Source organism: Hibiscus syriacus, unplaced genomic scaffold, assembly GCF_006381635.1.
Source record: "Hibiscus syriacus cultivar Baekdansim isolate YM2019G1 unplaced genomic scaffold, ASM638163v2 tig00110610_pilon, whole genome shotgun sequence".
NCBI lineage: Eukaryota > Viridiplantae > Streptophyta > Magnoliopsida > Malvales > Malvaceae > Hibiscus > Hibiscus syriacus.
Genome location: NW_024062800.1, coordinates 5,892,942 through 5,915,022, shown reverse-complemented (window position 1 = coordinate 5,915,022; position 22,081 = coordinate 5,892,942).

The window sequence follows — 22,081 nt, the reverse complement described above, 5'->3', positions numbered from 1 at the left end:
CCCCCCCCAAATTACGGAGCATACTCCAATATACGATAAATTCCATGACCCATTTTCGGGTATGATCCCTTATAACTGCTCGCATCTGTATTGGCTTTACACCAACCTTCAGGGGAATGAGTCCACCGGATCAAAGCCTCATCATTTGCTTGCTGAGTTATTATGTGGCTTACAGAGTACTGCTTGGATTGCATTCGAGCTCAATGTTTAGAGTTTGCGGCTTCTTAATTTTCGAAATTGTACCAGATTCTATTCCTCCATTGGTGAGTCAAAGGCCACTGCATTTCTATTGAGCCAAAGGTTCCAAAGGATTTTACCAGACTGTAGGTCTCATTCATGTGTATTTTTTACGGATTGTTCTGGATTGGTCAGGTTAACTAGTATCCAGTTCCATGGAGAGAAACTCATTAAGTTTGTCCATAATTTTTACGAGCGATGACCATATTACCATTGCTTGTGGACACCAACGCAGCACATGATTTGCATCTTCCGGAGCTGTTGTACAGATAAGACATCTATAATCAAGTGAGAAGTGGCGACGCACTCGTTCTGCATCTGTCATTATTATTATTATTATTATTTTGGGTACAAACAAGCCACATGAAGATTTTCACCCATTGTAATTGTGTATGTTCTTCCATAGTGTCTCGTTTCGTTCCACCTTTGGTCCACATCAGATTCTATCTGCAGATTTGATGGTCGGCTCTTTCCTTCCAACCAGATGAATGAGCGGGCTGGTCCTTTGGTTGCTGCCACTCGTAACAATATGTTTATGGGGAGCAGATGCAGGATTTTATTCCACTTCCAGTTGCCTATATTATCGACCATCCCTGCTACTTTTTCGGATCCTACTTTAGGCAGTAGATGAGTGTCAACTTATGAAATTAAAGGATCAATACCGTCAATCCAATGGTCGCGCCAAAAGTCAATTGCTTGTCCGTTGTCTATGCTCCAAGTGACTTAACAATACTAATCCCGTTTCATAGTTTAGAGCAGTTGCTATTATTAATCCTATCCGGACTCTTTCCATGCCATTTGTATTTTGCTCGAAGGAACCGAACCTATAATGCTTCTTTTTTGCGATTATATTAAAGCAATCTTCAATAGGAATGCTTCGTTTTGTATATGCATTTTCTGAAAGCCAGTCTTCCTTGTGAGATTAAAAAAGCCAGTCTTCCTTGTGAGATTAACTTACACAACTCATTCCATCTAACCAAGTGAACCTCTTCTTTCTGTCAATATACCCAAACAAATCTCTTCATTGAACTTTCTAGTTCCATACATTTTAATTTATTATTATTTAAAATTTATTATTAATAAATATTTGAGAAAATGTATTTTAAAAATTTCAACCAATTACATTTTAAATATATATTTTATAAAATTTAAAAATTTAAAATATTTAGAATAATTGTAACCAAAGTTTAAAAGAATTAACTACCAAAATTAAATAAGTAAAACTTTATCTGGGAAGTATTTTCCCGTAATCTATTTCTCAACCATATTTTTCTTCTTAGTTTAAAATTCGACCGAGCAGGTAATTTGAACTAACGGGCTGACCAACTAAATTTATATGATGTGAGCTAAATAATATGTAAATTTATTCAGATATTTCTGTTAAATAATTATATTTTTATTATTTAAGTCAATAAGTCATTCGTACAAAGATTAAAATCTCACACATGTATACTTTAATAAAAACATACAATGTAGCTTTTCTGTAAACGTATTACTCTCCTAAAATATTTGATATCCCTTTAGATTAAATTTGTTCTAACTGATTTGATAAAATTTATCTTATTATAAATTATATAATGAAAATGATTATAACACAAAATAATAATTAAATCATTTATTTTTAACAAAGACCTATGACCATGTTTCATTTTTATAAACAATTATAATGTCATTGAGACGGTAAAATTTACTCTTTAATCTAACTATGATTTTATATCTATAAAAGCATCTACATAATGTATGAGTCACATACTGTAGACATCAATTTTTTTTTATTCTATTTTAAAAATTTATTATTATTATTATTATTATTATAATAATAATTATTATTATTATTAATATATATTATTTATTAATATTACAAAACCCAAATCGAGGCCCAACAGACTGGCCCAAACAAAACAAAAAAACCCTAAAACCCATTTAGGGTTTATATCTCAGCTACCGCCGCTTTGCTTCTCCACCGTTGGATCTAGCATTGATCCAACGGTCCAGATGGCGCCAGACGAAACCCTAGGGTTATGATACCCTAGGGACTACACCAGCTGCCGCCGCTCCACGTTGCTCCAGCCGCTGCCACGCCCCAACCGAAGGCTCCAGAAGTTCCAACACCAGCCGTCCACGTTATGGCCATGGGGTGAGTCACCACTGGGAGTCCGGTGACTCACCAGACTCCACTCTTTTACCCGGTCCAATGGCCACACCGGTGATGGCTATAAAGCCATCACCCCATCTGCAGAAGAAAGAAAACGGACCCAGAGAGACAAAAAACCGAGAGCAAAGATACAAAAATAGAGACCAAATCACAACAAACAGCAACAAAAAAACAAAAGAAAAGGGAGGAGAAAGGCTTACCGAGGAAGCTACGACCACCGAACCTTTTCAAACGTCACAAAAAAACCTTCGAAAACCGAAGGTATATTTCTTAGATTTGCTCCGATTGGGAGCCGTTTAAAAGAAAAGACCATCGGAACCGTCATTAGGACGGTCCGATCTACGTTTTAGTGTAAAAAAAATTATTTCGGCCACCGAAGGCGGTGGCCGGCGGCAGGGTCAACACCGGCGAGTTGCTGCCGGCCGGAGAGCTTCTCTCTGTTTTAGAGAGAAGCGAGAGAATTTTTCTCTCTCTCAGAGAAGAGAGAGAGAGGGAAGAGATGAGAAATGAAGCTGGCCCTTCAGGCCAGCCGATTTTGGCTTTAAATAGCCCTTCCCGAACGACGCCGTTTCGGGGAGGGCTATTTATGTAATTAAATAATTGTTAAATCCCGTCCGCCATCCCTTGAATTTGTAATCCTTACATTTTAGTCACTAAATCGAGTTTATAATTCTTTTAATTCAGATCTTTAATTTTAATTTTATTTATTTTAGTCCTTTGTATTAAAATAATATATTTAGGGTAAATAGCAGATTTAGTCCTATAATTTTAATAATTAATATTTTAATCTGAATAGTATGTTTTAATTTATTTTATTTTAATATCCAAATTTTATATAATTTTATTTTAGTCACTAAATTAATAAATAAAAAAATAACATGTTTAATCCCTATAATTTTGATTAATTATGAATTAGATATTTAATTTTAATTTTACTATAATTTAGTCACTAATTTTAAATCTTTTCATTTATTTTATTGCTTTTAAATATATAGTTCTAATTGTATTTTTATTTTTTTTATTTTTTCTTGTTTATATATTTAAATATTTTTATTATTATTATGTAGTCATAAATATATATATAATAATAAATAATAATTTATATTTTTTTTAAAATAAATTATTTTAACATTTATTTGTCAATATCGAAGAAAAGGGCAGTCTTAATACAACTGGATGTCCTATTCTGGTATTTTAAAATTAAATATTATAAAAAAATTATTATTTAATTTTATTCAAATTAATATTTATTAATATCAAAGAAAAGAGCTGTCTTAAGGCACCTAGAAGTCCTTTTCCGATATTTTTAAATATTTTTTATATATTTTTGAAATAATAGGATTATAAATTAAATATATTTTGAATTAAATAATTTTTAATAATAGAGACAATTTATAATTAAAAAGTACCAATTTTTGGGCGTTGTAGGGGTGCTAATCCTTCCCTAAACGTAACCGACCACGAATACCTTTTTATTATTAAAAAGAATGAATTTTTGGTTATAAACGCAGATCAGTTCATTTTTTAATTGATGTTTTCTTAAAACTCTTTTAAAAAAATAATTTTTAGGTATTCGACCTACCTGATTCAAAAGGTCGATGGAGACTCCCAAATTATTTACAAAAACCATTTATTCACATCAATTTTCCCGCCAAATAAATATTTCGTGCCCGGACGAAAACCGGTTACGACATCTTGGCGACTCCGCTGGGGACGGTCAAACTTTAAAACCAATTATTAATTGTCTCTATCAACTAGAAAATTAAAAATTCATATATTTAATTTTTAATTCTTTCTTTTCAAAATTTATATATATATACTTATTATTTTCATAATATTTATATGTTATTTAATGCTTTATTTTCAAATATTAAATTTTTTTTATTTATTTGTTAGAGGTTTGAACATTTCTCCTCACACACAACACTTGCATTGCATAACATAAAGCTCTATAATTGAGTTTGTTCCTTTTAAGTGGGAGTGAAAGCGACGTCTTCGTGAGAATTTATTCTCCGTGTCAGACCTAGCAAGTAACTTTCGGGGTTCATATACTCTATGTCTTCGTGAGAATTTATTCTCCGTGTCAGTCATAGAGAAATGTGTCCCCTCGAATTAAACTCGATCCACTTTAGTCTGTGATGGACTAGGATTGAGGGTTAACAGCCCAAGGGGGCACTAACAAGGACAATTCGTGTACCTTTATTCTTAGAACTGAAACCTTACATATAATAAACCCTAGAAACTCTTCCGATCTGAAGCCATGCCGAAATTTTGTCCAAAATAGGTGTACACACAGGAGAAATGAATTCTAACTTTCCTTTTAATTTATTTATTCTCTTACTGATTAAATTACATGTAAATTTAAATTATTTAAATTATGAAAAAGCATGTTTAAATAAAAATATTTAGGTAGATATTATTTTTAAATTTCTTTATTATGTAAACTAATTCATTTCTTTTTGTGTGTTCTTTATTTTTTCTGTTTGCATAGCATCATACAGGATAAAAGGCATTGATCCTCGTGTTAATCGTCTCATTGAAAAGCCTTCATCCATGGATAAAAAGTGTTCAAATCAAATAATTCTAAACTCAGAAGTAAGACAGTGGGCTGAGGACTTACAAAGACAAGGAGGAGACAGTCTGCAAGATGATTATGTATCAGACTTGGCCAGTTATGCTCCAGTTTCGCTAAAAAGAAATGATATGCAAGATTTGCGAAGCATTTGGGAAAGTTGGGATTCAAACAAAAAATTGCAGTTTTATCAGACTTACGGAGACATCCCATATTTGCTCTATGTCGAAGTTGATGATGAATTACTCAGAGCCCTAATTCAATTCTGGAATCCAGGGTACAATTGCTTCACTCTCAATAAGGAGGACTTGGTCCCTACTATTGAAGAGTACACAACTTTGCTACATATAGAAGGGGCTTTGGAGAATCGAATCTATTCAAAGTCAATTAAAACTCAACCCTTTTGAGTTAAATTAGCAAAGATTGCCGGGGTACGAGAAGAATGGGTGGCATCCTGTACAAAACAAAAAGGTGAAAGCGAAGGCATTGCTTGGACCAACATTAAAGAACTTATTCAGAGTCATCCAGACACTAAAGTACGATTCGATCTATTTGCTCTGGGTATGTATGGTATGGTCATCTTCCCAAAAGTATTGGGATATATTGAAGCTGCAGTAGTAGATTTGTTTGAGCAACTACCAAAAAAGACTAATCCTGCTTCTGCAATTCTAGCAGAGACTTTCAGATCATTAAATGCTTGTAGAAAGCTAAGAGGTGGACGATTCTCAGGGTGTACCCAATTGTTATATGTTTGGATCCGTAGCCATTTCTGGAGGACAGAAAAGGTTTCATACAGGCGCTTTAATACGGATTACTCACCATTAAAAGAATTTCTGGAGCAAGAATGGCCGAAAGAAATTAAGAAAGATATGTGGATTAATGCCTTTCAAAATCTGCAAAGCAATGACATTGTTTGGCGAGCCCCATGGCAAATCCAAAGAGAATTCTTTTACAAATGTGGTGATTACAACTGGATAATGCTGCTCGGATTGTGGGGAGGAATTGGATATGCACCACTTCTGGTCATAAGACAGTATGAAGGTCGTCAATTTGTACCTGTCACCGCTGGATTACATTCATCTGAGTTCGCATTCCACAGCAAAAATTATAAAAGAAATATCATGGAAGCCTTTACAGCTTGGAAAACAACTTTTTGTATCCGAGCTAAAGCAGCAAAAGAAATGCTAACTCCTGATTATGAGGAATGGAGATCTATCAGGAAAAATGAAAATATTCCTCTACCAGATCAAAATGAGGATATCTCTATGGAAGATCGCATTAAGGTGGTCCCATCAGAGATTGAAATCCTGAGAGCTGAGTTTGAAGCAGAAAGAGAAGGCTGGTCGAGAGAATTAGAGCAAATGAGACGAGATAAAGCTATTTTGGGTGTTGATATTGACTTTCATTCATCACAATGTGCAATGTTGAGAGAAAAAAAAGAAAAAGTTGATGGTGAATTTAGAGCATTAAAGAAAAATTACCAAGAGTTATATAAATCCCGGAAAGCATCAGGAGCAAGCCAATCAACTGTACAGATGAGCAGAGAATTGAACATCGAGAAAAGTCGAGTTGAAGATCTGAAAGGAAAGAATAGTCGTATACTCAAAAGCCTTGAGAAAGGAAAGCAAAAAATGGAAGATTTTGAGGTTGACAGAAGAGAGCGAATTATAAAACACAAAGCTGAACACTGCGAAATCATGAATGAAATGCAAAGAGAAAGGGATCGAGCCAAAGATTTAGAAGAGATGAAAAATGACATCTTTGATAAATTTGAAGGTGAGAAAAATATCTTGTTCAAAGGATTTGAATCTGAAATGAACCAGTTGATTGCCGAACTTGAAGTCAGGGGCCAAAAGATTGAAGAGTTCAATATTGAAAAAGAAAAATGGGAGCTGGAAAGAAAGAATTTCAACACCAAACTTGAGGTAGAGCAAGAAGTGGCTAGCAATTGGATGCAAAGATGCAGAAACAAGAATGTTCAAATCCAGAAGATTAATCAAAGAATGCAAGAAGCACGAACAAAACTTGAAGAAGATCTGGATCAGTCTATAAAAAAAAACTCAGAGTTTAACGCTTACATTTTGCAACTTGAAGAATCATTATTTAAAGAAAAGGTTCGTCTAGGACCTAATGATCTCAAAGAAAGTAATGAGGAAAGTGCTTCACTGCGAAGACGCATTAGAGATCTTGAAAAAATTATGCACAATTGTCAAGTCAGAATCACTAAGTTGGAGCAAACTCTTGAAGGAACTAATGAACAATGGCAAAAGTCAACTGATTTCTATGTTGAAAGAAGTGAAGAAAGAAGTAATATGGTGTTTGAGGCCATGGTACAAATGAGCGAAGTTGCTAGATATGTTGGGGAACTAGCTGTTGAAGCTAAAATAATTGAGCATCACGTTGATCCAGTTTCTATGTTCAGAAAGAGGGTGTCATGGTTAATGAAAGAAATTATAGAGCTTAATAGGAAAGCTACGCCTTATCTGTAGTTATGAAATATTATAAAGAAACTTTTGTATGCCGATGAAAGTTGTTCTATGACAGTTAACTTTTTGGGATCAATACCTTTTTGCATACATGCATTTTGCATACATTCATTATTCATTTCATGATTTTCTTTATGGATATTTTTTTTATTTAAGATAAAATTCATTAATTAAAATTTGGAAAAAATAATATCAAAAGATTTTTCAATCGCAGTTATTCTGGCCAAAAGAGAAATACAACATCACGACGGTACTAGACAAGCTACTAAGAGAATTATGGAGGATAAAATACAACGTATTGAGGAACAACATAATAAATAACAAGCAGAAATGAGAATGAAGCTGGAGAAAATTGAAGCCAGTATTGCAAATTCACAAGACAGCATGATGCAGAAAATAGAAGACATGTTTAAAAGGCAGGCTATCATTGGAAAAATGCATGAAAATCTTGTATCTTTCGACCAAGAACCTATGTATCCTCTAGGTTTTCCACCAGAACCAATTTATCACTCTGGTACTACACCTATACAAATTAATGCTCGCACTTTAGCATTTCAAGAAGCCAAATCACATGAAAATCGACAAGTGGATCCTGCATCTTCAAGCAAATATCCACTTATATCTGATGTTAAAATAGGGGATTTTAATACTGAGCATTTAATCCCAGATTTGAATGAGCTGAATGAGAAAGAAAAAGTAAATGAAGATTTGACCAGACAGATCAAGAGCTTAGAAGAACGAATGAAATCCGTGGAAATAACTGAATCATTCTATGGGTTTGACGCTAGTGAGTTGAGTTTGGTTCCAGACTTAATCATCCCCATCAAGTTCAAAGTTCCCAAATTTGATAGATATGACGGTACTACATGCCCTTCATCTCACATTACTATGTTTTGTCGCAGAATGGCAGGATATGTGAAAGACGAGAAGTTGTTAATTCATTGCTTTCAAGATAGTTTGACAGGACCAGCTTTAAAATGGTATACTCAATTGACCAAATCCAACATTAGATCATGGAAAGATCTGGCTAAAGCATTCCTAGAGCAGTACCGCCACGTAACAGACATGGTCCCTAATAGATGGACTCTCCAAAATTTAGAGAAAAAGAATAACGAAACGTTCAGACAGTATGCCCAGAGATGGCGTGACACAGCAGCCCAAGTTCAACCACCTTTGTCAGAAAAAGAGGCCACAGTAATATTTGTCCATACATTGAAAGCTCCTTATTTAAATCATCTAATGGGGAATGCAACCAGAAATTTTGCAGATTTGGTCATTTCTGGAGAACTCATTGAAAATGTCTTGAAAAGTGGCAAAATTGAATCAAATGAGGGGTCTAGTTCCAAAAGACCTATGTACCAAAAAAAAGAGAATGAAGTCAACAATGCAAACTCTTACAACAAGGATTCATCGAAAAGTGTTACAATAACCCAGCCAAGGGTTAAGAAAGAGGAAATAAACACTAATCGAGCAGAGTCCAGAGGATCTCGAAAGGAAAATGAAAGGCTGTCTTTTACACCTTTACCAGTACCATATGCTGAGATCTATGATTCGCTGTTAAAAGCAGATGTCATACGGCCCTATCCTTTGGTTCCCATGCAACCACCATTCCCTCCATGGTATGATGTAAAGGCACACTGTGTTTATCATGAAGGAATTACGGGCCATTCTATTGATAACTGTTTGGCGTTCAAAAGGGTGGTTCAAAATTTGATCAACACTGGAAAGCTGGAATTCAATTCACCATCTACATCAAATCATCCATTGCCAAATCATGGAGATAAAAACATGAATGCAATTCAGGAAGAGAACAGAAAGAAAGCAAAAACGGACATTTCTGAAATTAAATCTCCTTTTGTTTGGATATTCCAACAACTCTCTTTAGCAGGTATAATTCCACAACAATTCAGGCCAAAGAAGAATGAAGGCAAGAATTATTGTGAATATCATCAAGAGAAGGGGCATGAAATTCAACTATGTCTTGAGTTTAGGGATTTGGTGCAAAAATTGATGAACAACAGAGAAATAGAATTCTTTGAAGAAGAACCAGGGAAAAAAGAAGATGATGTTTGCTCATCAGAGGATTCTAAACCTAGTCAAAGAATAAATGATCATGTGATCATTAATGTGAAATCATCTACGGTGATTCCTGCACCAATATAGCCGAAAGTAGTTATCACCACTCCTCTACCATTTCCATACAAAGATACCCGCATGGTACCTTGGAATTATACTACCAATGTTTCAATGGTAGGATGATCTGTTTCTCTAGAAAAAATGGAAGAGAAAATACAGAGTTTGGGTACAACATCGACATCTGAAGCAGTGAGTGAAATCGGTTTCTTTACAAGAAGTGGGAGATGTTACTCTCCCGAAACATCCAATGCCTCGGAACAAGTGAAAACAAAAGGAAAAACCATGGTAATACCCCAGAAGGTATTTGATGATGAATCCCCTCCAGCATTCAATGAGCCTGTGACAGAAAAACAAGCTCAAGAATTTTTGAAATTCCTGAAACATAGTGAGTATAGTGTGGTTGAACAACTACACAAACAACAAGCGAGAATTTCTATTCTTGATCTATTGATGAATTCAGAAGCACATAGAAATGCTTTGATGAAAATGCTCAATCAAACATTTATCTCTGAGGATATATCCCTCAATAAACTTGACAGAATTGTGGGACATATAGCCGCTGACAATTACATAACGTTCACGGATGATGAAATACCTGAAGGCGGAATGGGGTCAGTAAAAGCTTTGAATATCACGACACATTGTCATGGTCATCTGTTGCCAGGAGTATTGATTGACAATGGATCCGCTCTCAACTTGATGCCTCTAGTCACACTTCAAAGAATGCCTGTGGATAAATCACACATGAAGAGTTATCAGAATGTAGTACGAGCCTTTGATGGTACTCAAAAAGAGGTGCTTGTGAAAATGGAAATACTGTTGTTAATTGGACCAGTCGTGTACAATATTGACTTTGTGGTGATGGACATCCACCCTACATATAATTGTTTATTAGGAAGGCCATGGATTCATTCAACAGGAGCCGTTCCTTCTTCATTACATCAGAAATTGAAATTTGTTGTTGATGGACAACTAATATGCGTAGGAGCTGAAGAATAAATCATTGCGTCTATAACAAGTGATGTTCCATATATTGAAACCAATGATGATGCTCTTGAATGCTCTTTCCGAGCTCTTGAATTTGTAAATGCAACCTTTATTGCAGAAGGAAGCAAAATTCCATATCCCAGATTATCTGATTGTACCAAGATGACGGTACGACAAACTTTAGGCATCGGAGCTAAAACTGGGAAAGGTTTAGGAAAGAATCTTCAAGGGATTTCGGTTCCTGTAAGTATAAAGATGAAGAAAGATCGTTTTGGGCTTGGATTTAATCCCAATTTTCAGAAAAAGAACAAAGAGATGAAAAGAAGATGTGAAGACAGAAAGGCAAGGTTGAAAGGGAAAGAAATCCTTTGGGAACACATGTTTTTCCCACAGTTGAAGACCACATTCAGATCAGGTGGAACAATTAATGTAGAACAACAGCTTGTTGAAGCCTTTAAAGAAGAAAAGTTGACGAAAGATCAAAGCATAGTTGAAGAATATGAATTATTTTTATCAACATGATCATGAATGACAACAAGACTGGCAAATACTTGGATAGGATTCGCCTATGTTTTCCTGGAGAAACACTCAACAATTGGTCCACTGAAGACCTTCCTATAGTTTTTAATATTAACACAGAGTAATATTCAGAACTAATCTTTATGTTTATCTCAAAAGTATGAAAACTTTTTGCTATCTTGTAAAGAAAATTAGGTTAAATATAAGAAATTTTCTTTAAACTTTTCAGATGACAATCATTCTTTACATTTTCTTACATTTTTACATTTATTTATTTCATAAATTTACTATATTCTTTCGGAAATATGTCCGACTTAAATTTGCAGGTGTCACCATGTTAATAGCATGTTTATTCCTAAATTTAATCAAGCGATAAATTTAGAGTAACCCATATGTCTGGAAGAAATCAATGGGTGTGAGGATGAACTGGAATGTGATGTTCCTACTGAATTATTAAGACTGGTAGAAAAAGAAGATAAACAAATTCTACCTCATAAAGAAGAGATTGAAACTGTGAATCTGGGAACAGATGAAGAAATAAAAGAGGTGAAAATTGGTACTACTCTGACCATCCAGATAAAACAAGAATTGATAAATCTCCTTCAAGAGTTCAAGGATATCTTCGCCTGGTCTTATCAAGATATGCCTGGTTTGAGCACAGATATAGTAATGCACAAACTTCCAATCAATCCAGAATATAAACCGGTCCAACAAAAGCTCAGACGAATGAGGCCAGAAATGTTGTTGCAGATCAAAGAGGAAGTGATGAAACAGATCAATGCAGGTTTCCTACAGGTAGCTAAATACCCAGAATGGGTAGCCAATATTGTTCCCGTACTAAAGAAAAATGGAAAGTTCGAATGTGTGGATTACAAGATCTCAACAAAGCTAGTCCGAAAGATAGCTTTCCATTACCCCACATAGACACATTGGTAGACAATACTGCAGGACACGCATGGTTTTCATTCATGGATGGCTTTTCAGGATATAATCAGATAAAAATGAATCCTGAAGACATGGAAAAAACAACATTTGTAACCATGTGGGGCACATTCTGCTATAAAGTGATGCTATTTGGATTGAAAAATGCAGGGGCAACGTATCAAAGAGCCATGGTAACTTTGTTTCATGACATGATGCACAAAGAGATTGAAGTATACGTGGATGACATGATTGCCAAATCCCGAACTGAAGAAGAACATATTCAAAATTTGAGAAAGCTTTTCCAGAGATTGAGGAAGTATCAATTAAAGCTCAACCCCGCAAAATGCACTTTTGGGGTAACTTCCGGGAAACTTTTGGGATTTGTGGTCAGCAAAAAAGGAATCGAGATTGACCCAGATAAAGTAAAAGCAATTCAAGATCTTCCACCACCCAATACAAAAAAAGAAGTTCGAGGCTTTTTGGGAAGATTAAATTATATATCTCGGTTCATTTCTCAATTAACTGACAAATGTGATCCAGTGTTCAAATTACTTCGAAAGAACAATCCTGAAGTCTAGAATGAAGAATGTCAAGAAAATTTGGATATTATTAAGAAATATTTATCCAATGCCCCAATTTTAGTATCACCAATGCCTAATAGACCATTAATTCTCTTCTTGACGGTCTTTGAAAATTCAATGGGATGTGTATTGGGACAGCATGATGAATCTGGAAGGAAAGAAAAAGCTATTTATTATCTGAGTAAGAAATTTACTGATTGTGAAATTCGATATCCACCAATACAAAAATTATGTTGTGCCTTGGTGTGGACTACTCAAAGACTCAGACAATATATGTTATACCATACTACTTGGTTGATATCAAAACTTGATCCTTTGAAATTCTTAATGGAATCACCAGCTTTGACAGGCAGAATGGCTAGATGGCAGATGTTATTATCTGAGTTTGATATTGTATATGTCAACCAAAAAGCGATAAAAGGAAGTGTTATAGCTGATTTTCTGGCCAGTCGTGTATCAAATGATTATCAGCCTTTGAGTTTCAATTTTCCCGATGAAGATTTGTTGTGCATATCCATGAATAAAGAAGTCAGAACAAATGATGCATATGCATCTTGGAAGCTTTACTTTGACGGAGCATCCAATGCTTTGGGACGAGGAATCGGGGCAGTGTTAATTTCTCCAGAAATATTTATATCCTTTACAAGTAGACTGGAGTTCTTTTGCACCAATAACATGGTGGAATACGAAGCTTGTGTCATGGGATTGAAAGCAGCTATAGAAAGAAAAATCAAATATCTCAAAATATATGGAGATTCATCGTTAGTGGTGTATCAATTGCGAGGAGAATGGGAAACAAAAGATCCCAAATTGTTGGAATACCGAAATTTTACCCCGAATTAGTGAAATAATTGAGAGAGTACCTTCAATTATCTCCCTCAAGAAGAAAATCAAATGGCAGATGCTTTGGCTACATTAGCTGCTATGTTTCAGGCAACTAAGAAGGTTGATATGATGCCAATCAAAATGCAAGTATACGAAATTCATGCACATTGTTATAGTGTGGAAGAAGAGGTAGATGGTAAACCATGGTATCATGATATTCTGCAATATATCAAAAATCAAAGTTATCCACAAAATGCATCTGAAATTGATAAAAGAACCTTGAGAAGAATGGCTGCTGGATATTATCTTGATGGAGAGATTATGTATAGAAGAAGCAATGATCAAATGCTATTGAGATGTTTAAATACTAGCGAAGCTAGAAGCATCATTGAAGAAGTACACAGTGGAATATGTGGAACACATGCAAATGGTCTTTCCATGGCCAGAAAAATAATGAGATATGGATACTATTGGGCTACCATGCACACAGATTGCATTGATTATGCAAGGAAATGTCATAAATGCCAGATATATGCAGACAAGATTCATGTACCCCCATCTCCTTTACATGTAATGACAGCACCCTGGCCATTTTCTATGTGAGGAATAGATGTCATTGGTGCAATCACACCAAAAGCATCGAATGGACATTGTTTCATCCTTGTGGCAATTGATTATTTTACCAAATGGGTTGAAGCTGCTTCATATGCCAATATTAAGAGGTCCACAGTCTGCAAATTCATAAAGAAAGAGATAGTTTGCCGGTATGGCCTACCAGAAAGGATCATTACGGATAATGCTCTGAACCTGAACAACAAAATGATGACTGAACTTTGTGCACAGTTTAAGATCAAACATGCAAACTCAGTGGCATATCGTCCAAAGATTAATGGGGCAGTTGAAGCAGCAAATAAGAACATCAAGAGAATCATTACAAAGACCACTGAAACTTACAAAGATTGGCACGAGAAGTTACCTTTTGCTCTATACGCATACCGAACTACTGTTGGAACATCTACTGGGGCAATGCCTTTTTCTTTAGTCTATGGGATGGAAGCAGTCTTACCAATTGAAGTTGAGATTCCATCGCTTCGAATTTTGAGAGAAACAAAATTGGATGAATCTGAATGGATCCAAGCTAGATTTGATCAATTGAACCTTATTGAGGAGAAAAGATTGAAAGCTATTTGCCATGGACAGATGTATCAGAAACGGATGATGAAGTCTCATGACAAAAAAGTACATCCAAGAGAATTCCAAGAGGGTGATCTAGTACTAAAAAAAATTTGCCTATACATAAAGATTTCCGTGGGAAATGGATGCCTAATTGGGAAGGGCCATACGTTGTGAAAAAGGCCTTTTCCGGAGGAGCGTTGATCTTGGCAGAAATGGATGGAAAAATTCTGAGAAATCTAATAAACTCGGATTCTGTCAATAAATATTATGCTTGAAGAGAAAAAAAAGAAAGAAAAAAAAAGAAAGAAAAGAAAAGAAAAGAAAAAAGAAAAAATGGGGTCAAGGTGAAAACCCGCAAAGGGCATCTTGTAACCAAATGAAGGATTTGAGTTGAAAACCTGAAAGGGCGGCTCAAATGCATGTTGATATTAGGCATCTGGCAATTGAACTCTCTTAAGATTTTGACAGTTTAAGAGAAACTTCACATCTACAAGCATTTTGACAACGTTTGAGATCTTCCAGACAAAAGCTTACATCATTACTCTAAATTGTGTCAATTTGATTAATTTAGAAATACTTATGCTAACAATTTGTTGAATCATTTGAATTTTTATCATTCTTATGCTTGTCATAACTTTGAATACAATTCTATCTATTTCAAGTTCAATTTATTTGAGATTCAATTTATTTGAGATTCAATTTATTTTCGAAAATTCAATTTATTCTTTTATGGATTAACATAATTTTGAAATAAGTTAAAGATTTCTGAATATCACTTTATGTTAATACTTTTAAAGGCATGGAATACAATGATTCAAAAAGAATGGGGTATATTGGAGCAGTAGAAAAGATAGTTCGTTGTAGCAATCATTACAAGTAAATACACCAACAAAAATCTAGTTCATCATGATGATGTTTATTGCTTCCATTAAGATTGTTACACGGGATGCTACCGACAACAAGGTCGAATTCGACAAATCTACTCATCAATTGCTCCAACCGATCATCATTCAGTTCTTGCACATCTGTTTTCAAAAGTATGCCAAGACAGTAAAAGGCAACTTCTGCATCATTGATCCCAGAGAAAAGAGACAGGACATTGATACCACCATGGAACATGTCTCTATACAGATCATTGTATTTGGTTTTTAGGGAAACCTAGAAGCATTTCCACCTCATCAGATCCAAGTGGAGCAACTTTATTCCTTCCAACCCATACTAGATTCCATTTTCAGCACTCATCAAGAACATACTTCTGGACACTCAAATGTGACTCATTGTCATAAGCTTCAAGAGCCTTACAGATCATTTCTGTCAATTTGGCACTTCCTGTACATGTTTATAAACAGTTCAACTTTGTTCTTGGATCCCAGGAAGGCCATCATTTCTTTGTCAATGGAAAAGCATCAGCACATGGAGGAAGCAGAATAAGAAAAAATCTGTTCTTAATTGGCAGAATTATGAATATAGCCCTTTTCAGTGTAGTAGCATGAAAATGCTTCGAATCTACAAATTCTGGCTCTACATTGAATAAGTACTGTGATATCCCAGTCCAAACATTAACTGGAACAAATGCCATATGCTAATAGCATCTTCTGGAAGTGTTCTTTGAGTTATCTGATCTGGTTTGGTAAAGTCAATCATTGAATTTGGAAGAGGAATGTGCTCATAGCATCTTCTGGAAGTGTTCTTTGAGTTATCTGATCTGGTTTGGTAAAATCAATCATTGAATTTGGAAGAGGAATGTGCTCATAGCATCTTCTGGAAGTGTTCTTTGAGTTATCTGATCTGGTTTGGTATGAACCACAGAACCAGTTATTGAATTTGGAAGAGGAATGTGCTAATAGCATCTTCTGGAAGTGTTCTTTGAGTTCTCTGATTTGGTTTGATATAAAACCCAGAAACAATCATTGGAATTAAAAGATGAATTGCATGATCGTCTTCATTAAGAAGTTTCTTTTAAAGCTTCTTTTGCTTATTCCTTTCCCAAAAATCATAGCCCAAGTTTCGCCTTTTCTTGTAATTGGGATCATTGCATAATGGCTTCCCATCATTTACCGGAAGAAATGTGTCAGTAACCTTAGCCATTTGAGCAGCACATATAAAATTTGTCAATTTTGCAATTGATGAATCTGGACCACATCTCTCCATGGCTATTGAAGCTTCAGCCTCTGAGAATCCCATTTTTGTCAAGTATAACAGTTTATTCTCCTCATCAGAATCAGAATTCAAGATTTCTCGGTATTAAAAGAACTATCGATATCTGTGAAATCATCTTGAAAGATCACTTCATAATCAGATGAGTTGTTATCAGAATTAATATGTTGCATGAATGCAAGCTTTTCAAGAGCCTATACTATTGAGTTTTATTCTCAAGAGGTTTTGTGACATTATATCTACATCTACATTTGTCAAAGATGATAGATTCTCTGATTTGAAGAAGAAAGATTTATTGGGTTTCTACAACTGAAGAAATATTCAGTTCACCAATCTGAAATCAAATAACTTAACAATCATGCATCATATTTAGGCATTTGCAAAAATAGGTGCATTTTCATTCATTCTCATCCATGTTGAATTTTGACAGGAATTTCAAAGATTTTAGCAAAGATTCAAATCCATCATTTGATGGATCAGTATTTTTCATAATGAGAAGAACTCGTCATCTAAAGAAGGAAGAAGAAGTTCATAATGAGAAGAATTTGTTCAACCTTTTGTTTGAATTCATTATTTGATGGATTAACATTGCTAGGTAGAGTTCATAATGAGAAGAACTCGTCATCATAATGAGAAGAATTTGGTCAACCTTTTGCTTAAATCCATCACTTGATGGATCAGCTTTTCCAGAGAAAGTTCATAATGAGAAGAACTCATATGAAGAAGGAAGAAAAAGTTCATAATGAGAAGAATTTGTTTAACCTTTTGTTTGAATTCATCATTTGATGGATTAAAATTTCCAGGTAGAGTTCATAATGAGAAGAACTCATTACTTGAAAGAGGAAGAAGAAATTCATAATGAGAAGAATTTGTTCAACCTTATGCTCAAATCCATCACTTGATGGATCAGCTTTTCCAGTTCGAGTTCATAATGAGAAGAATTCATCTGAAGAAGGAAGAAAAAGTTCATAATGAGAAGAACTTGTTTAACCTTTTGTTCAAATTCATCACTTGATGGATCAACATTTCCAGAGAAAGTTCGTAATAAGAAGAACTTATTTGAAGAGGAAGAAGAAGTTCACAATGAGAAGAGCTTGTTCAACCTTTTGCATAATTCTATCACAGAAGCAGATAGATTAGCATAAACCTTTCCAGAGAAAGTTCATAATAAGAAGAACTCATCTGAAAAAGAAAGAAGAAGTTCAAAATAAGAAGAACTTATTCAACCTTTGAATGACTCTATCACAGAAGGAAATAGGTCAACATCATCCCCAGCGGAAAAGTTCATAATGAGAAGAGCTAATCCCAAGGAAGAATTATTTCAACATTCCCATCATAATCAAGGGAAGCCAAATGAAAAAAATTATTGTCTTTTTCGTCTTTGCTCTATTCTTGTTAACACAAGGATGAGCAAAGAAGGGCAGCTGTAGACATCAATTTTTTTTATTTTATTTTATTCTATTTTAAAAATTTATTATTATTATTATAATTATAATAATAATAATTATTATTATTAATATATATTATTTATTAATATTACAAAACCCAAATCGAGGCCCAACAGACTGGCCCAAACAAAACAAAAAAAACCCCAAAACCCATTTAGGGTTTATATCTCAACTGCCGCCGCTTTGCTTCTCCACCGTTGGATCTAGCATTGATCCAACGGTCCAGATGGCGCCAGACGAAACCCTAGGGTTATGATACCCTAGGGACTACACCAGCTGCCGCCGCTCCACGTTTCTCCAGCCGCTGCCACGCCCCAACCGAAGGCTCCAGAAGTTCCAACACCAGCCGTCCACGTTATGGCCATGGGGTGAGTCACCACTGGGAGTCCGGTGACTCACCAGACTCCACTCTTTTACCCGGTCCGATGGCCACACCGGTGATGGCTATAAAGCCATCACCCCATCTGCAGAAGAAAGAAAACGGACCCAGAGAGACAAAAAACCGAGAGCAAAGATACAAAAATAGAGACCAAATCACAACAACCAGCAACAAAAAAACAAAAGAAAAGGGAGGAGAAAGGCTTACCGAGGAAGCTACGACCACCGGACCTCTTCAAACGTCACAAAAAAACCTTCGAAAACCGAAGGTATATTTCTTAGATTTGCTCCGATTGGGAGCCGTTTAAAAGAAAAGACCATCGGAACCGTCATTAGGACGGTCCGATCTACGTTTTAGTGTAAAAAAAATTATTTCGGCCACCGGTGGCCGGCGGCAGGGTCAACGCCGGCGAGTGGCTGCCGGCCGGAGAGCTTCTCTCTGTTTTAGAGAGAAGCGAGAGAATTTTTTTCTCTCTCAGAGAAGAGAGAGAGAGGGAAGAGATGAGAAATAAAGCTGGCCCTTCGGGCCAGTCGATTTTATCTTTAAATAGCCCTTCCCGAACGATGCCGTTTCGGGGAGGGCTATTTATGTAATTAAATAATTGTTAAATCCCGTCCGCCATCCCTTGAATTTGTAATCCTTACATTTTAGTCACTAAATAGAGTTTATAATCCTTTTAATTCAGATCTTTAATTTTAATTTTATTTATTTTAGTCCTTTGTATTAAAATAATATATTTAGGGTAAATAGTAGATTTAGTCCTATAATTTTAATAATTAATATTTTAATCAGAATAGTATGTTTTAATTTATTTTATTTTAATATCCGAATTTTATAAAATTTTATTTTAGTCACTAAATTAATAAATAAAAAAATAACATGTTTAATCCCTATAATTTTGATTAATTATGAATTAGGTATTTAATTTTAATTTTACTATAATTTAGTCACTAATTTTAAATCTTTTCATTTATTTTATTGCTTTTAAATATATAGTTCTAATTGTATTTTTATTGTTTTAATTTTTCTTGTTTATATATTTAAATATTTTTATTATTATTATTATGTAGTCATAAATATATATATAATAAATAATAATTTATATTTTTTTTAAATAAATTATTTTAACATTTATTTGTCAATATCGAAGAAAAGGGCAGTCTTAATACAACTAGATGTCCTATTCTGGTATTTTAAAATTAAATATTATAAAAAATTATTATTTAATTTTATTCAAATTAATATTTATTAATATCAAAGAAAGAGCTGTCTTAAGGCACCTAGAAGTCTTTTTCCGATTTTTAAATATTTTTATATATTTTTGAAATAATAGGATTATAAATTAAATATATTTTGAATTTTTTAATTTTTAATAATAGAGACAATTTATAATTAAAAAGTACCAATTTTGGGCGTTGTAGGGGTGCTAATCCTTCCCTAAACGTAACCGACCATGAATCCCTTTTTATTATTAAAAAGAACGAATTTTTGGTTATAAACGCAGATCAGTTCATTTTTTAATTGATGTTTTCTTAAAACTCTTTTAAAAAAAATAATTTTTAGGTATTCGACCTACCTGACCCAAAAGGCCGATGGCGACTCCCAAATTATTTACAAAAACCATTTATTCACATCAATTTTCCCGCCAAATAAATATTTCGTGCCCGGACGAAAACCGGTTACGACACATACCACATACCTCACATATAATCATTCAGCTTACTACTCTGAGACGTGTCGGATTTTGATATATCAAGTCATACATATATTCATATAGGTACTCATGATTAAGGTCTATGAACATGTTTGAAAATGCTTAAGATCTTTTATGAACATCCAAGAACAAACTATCAAATCATCATACAATCGATACTAAAGTCTAAGAAAATGCTTGAAAATACTCGAACCAGTTAGAACATGTCAAAACTCATATAGCATGCTTCATAACATCATTTGATATCTCGTATAAAAATCAAACACAAAAAAACCAATTATTGCTTATAATGTCAACTTTCAAACAAGTCACCTAGTCATATTGTACATTTTAAGTCCTTTTATGCAACCTATAAACCTAACATATTATGTACACATTTTACCGTTTGTCTAAACATACAAAACACTCATTTAAGCCACGTAGCAACATTTGAGCATTTAAGGCAACTAAGACATTATGAACACTTATACACAACATCATTAAAGAACAACCTCACACATTTATTCAAAGTTTCAAAGTATCCAATATCACATTACAGACTCAAACATACTCAACAACTCATTATCCAATCTAATCCCAACATAGGATTCCACATTGTCTCAGATTATAAAATAAGTCCACATACACATTAGTAAAATCAAGCGTTGTTTGATTATCACCGAATGATCATTCCTTTATCCCAAAATATTGATCAATCCTATGAAAAAGTGTTAACAATGAGTGTGAGCCAGAAGCTTTGTGAATGACTAAACATTCCTATGTGATACATGTATCAAGACCAAAGGAGGAACACTCCTAAATGCCATTCAAACTCACATGTTTTTACCTCACGGTGTCCAAGCCAATTTTCCATACAATGATGCACACATAATATACTCCAAATGCATACAAATATCAAATTATAAACATGCTCCTATTCAACATATTCACAACTGCTAACTACAGACACTCATGCACTATTACCTTTGTGGCAAGTTACACACACATCACACAACTAATTTCATATTTTAGATCGCTATCCTTTGTTCATAAGACATCTCACTCAATGGATAACAAACTCTGTACGTCTCCCTTTTATTTGTGAACTCACTTAGGTCCAAAACCACATTGTTCAAAGCTAGGCTTAACGCACCAACCTTACCACTTGAACTCCCTATCACACACTTATTGAAAACATAGAGTAATCTTTCTTAGGCATGTATTTCATATCTAAAGGTCCTATTTAGAATAAGTTCCAATTAATCCATGCTTACCAAGAGTAGTCAACACAAGATGCATAGTTTTACATTCTGATTCACAATTTAAAACATAAATCACATTGGTTGTCATGATCAACCTTTATTTGGATAACAAGTTGCTCACTCATTCATTGATAGCAAAGTTCTTCCACTCATCCCACATCACTCAAAATAGGTTCTCCAAAATTACTATGCATTAAGTGCAACTTGTCAATTAATAATTCACATATCGATAACATAAGCACATTCAATTCACATCAATAACATACATATCGTAGGCTCTTAATCTAAGATAATATCCTAAACTAATCCCTCATTTAACACTGGTGACATTCATCATTCAAGAATGGAAAACCACTCACCTTAATAGCGATCCAAGCACAGAAACAACTCCAAACTATTATATTCTCACTGAAGATAGTTGATGCACCAATTTCACTTCATCAATGACTAAAATAAGACCTTAGAAACATATTCACATGTCACCAAAACAGAGCAAAACATTCTGCTACCAAAATAGAGCTAAAATGAAGAAAGAACCAAAATT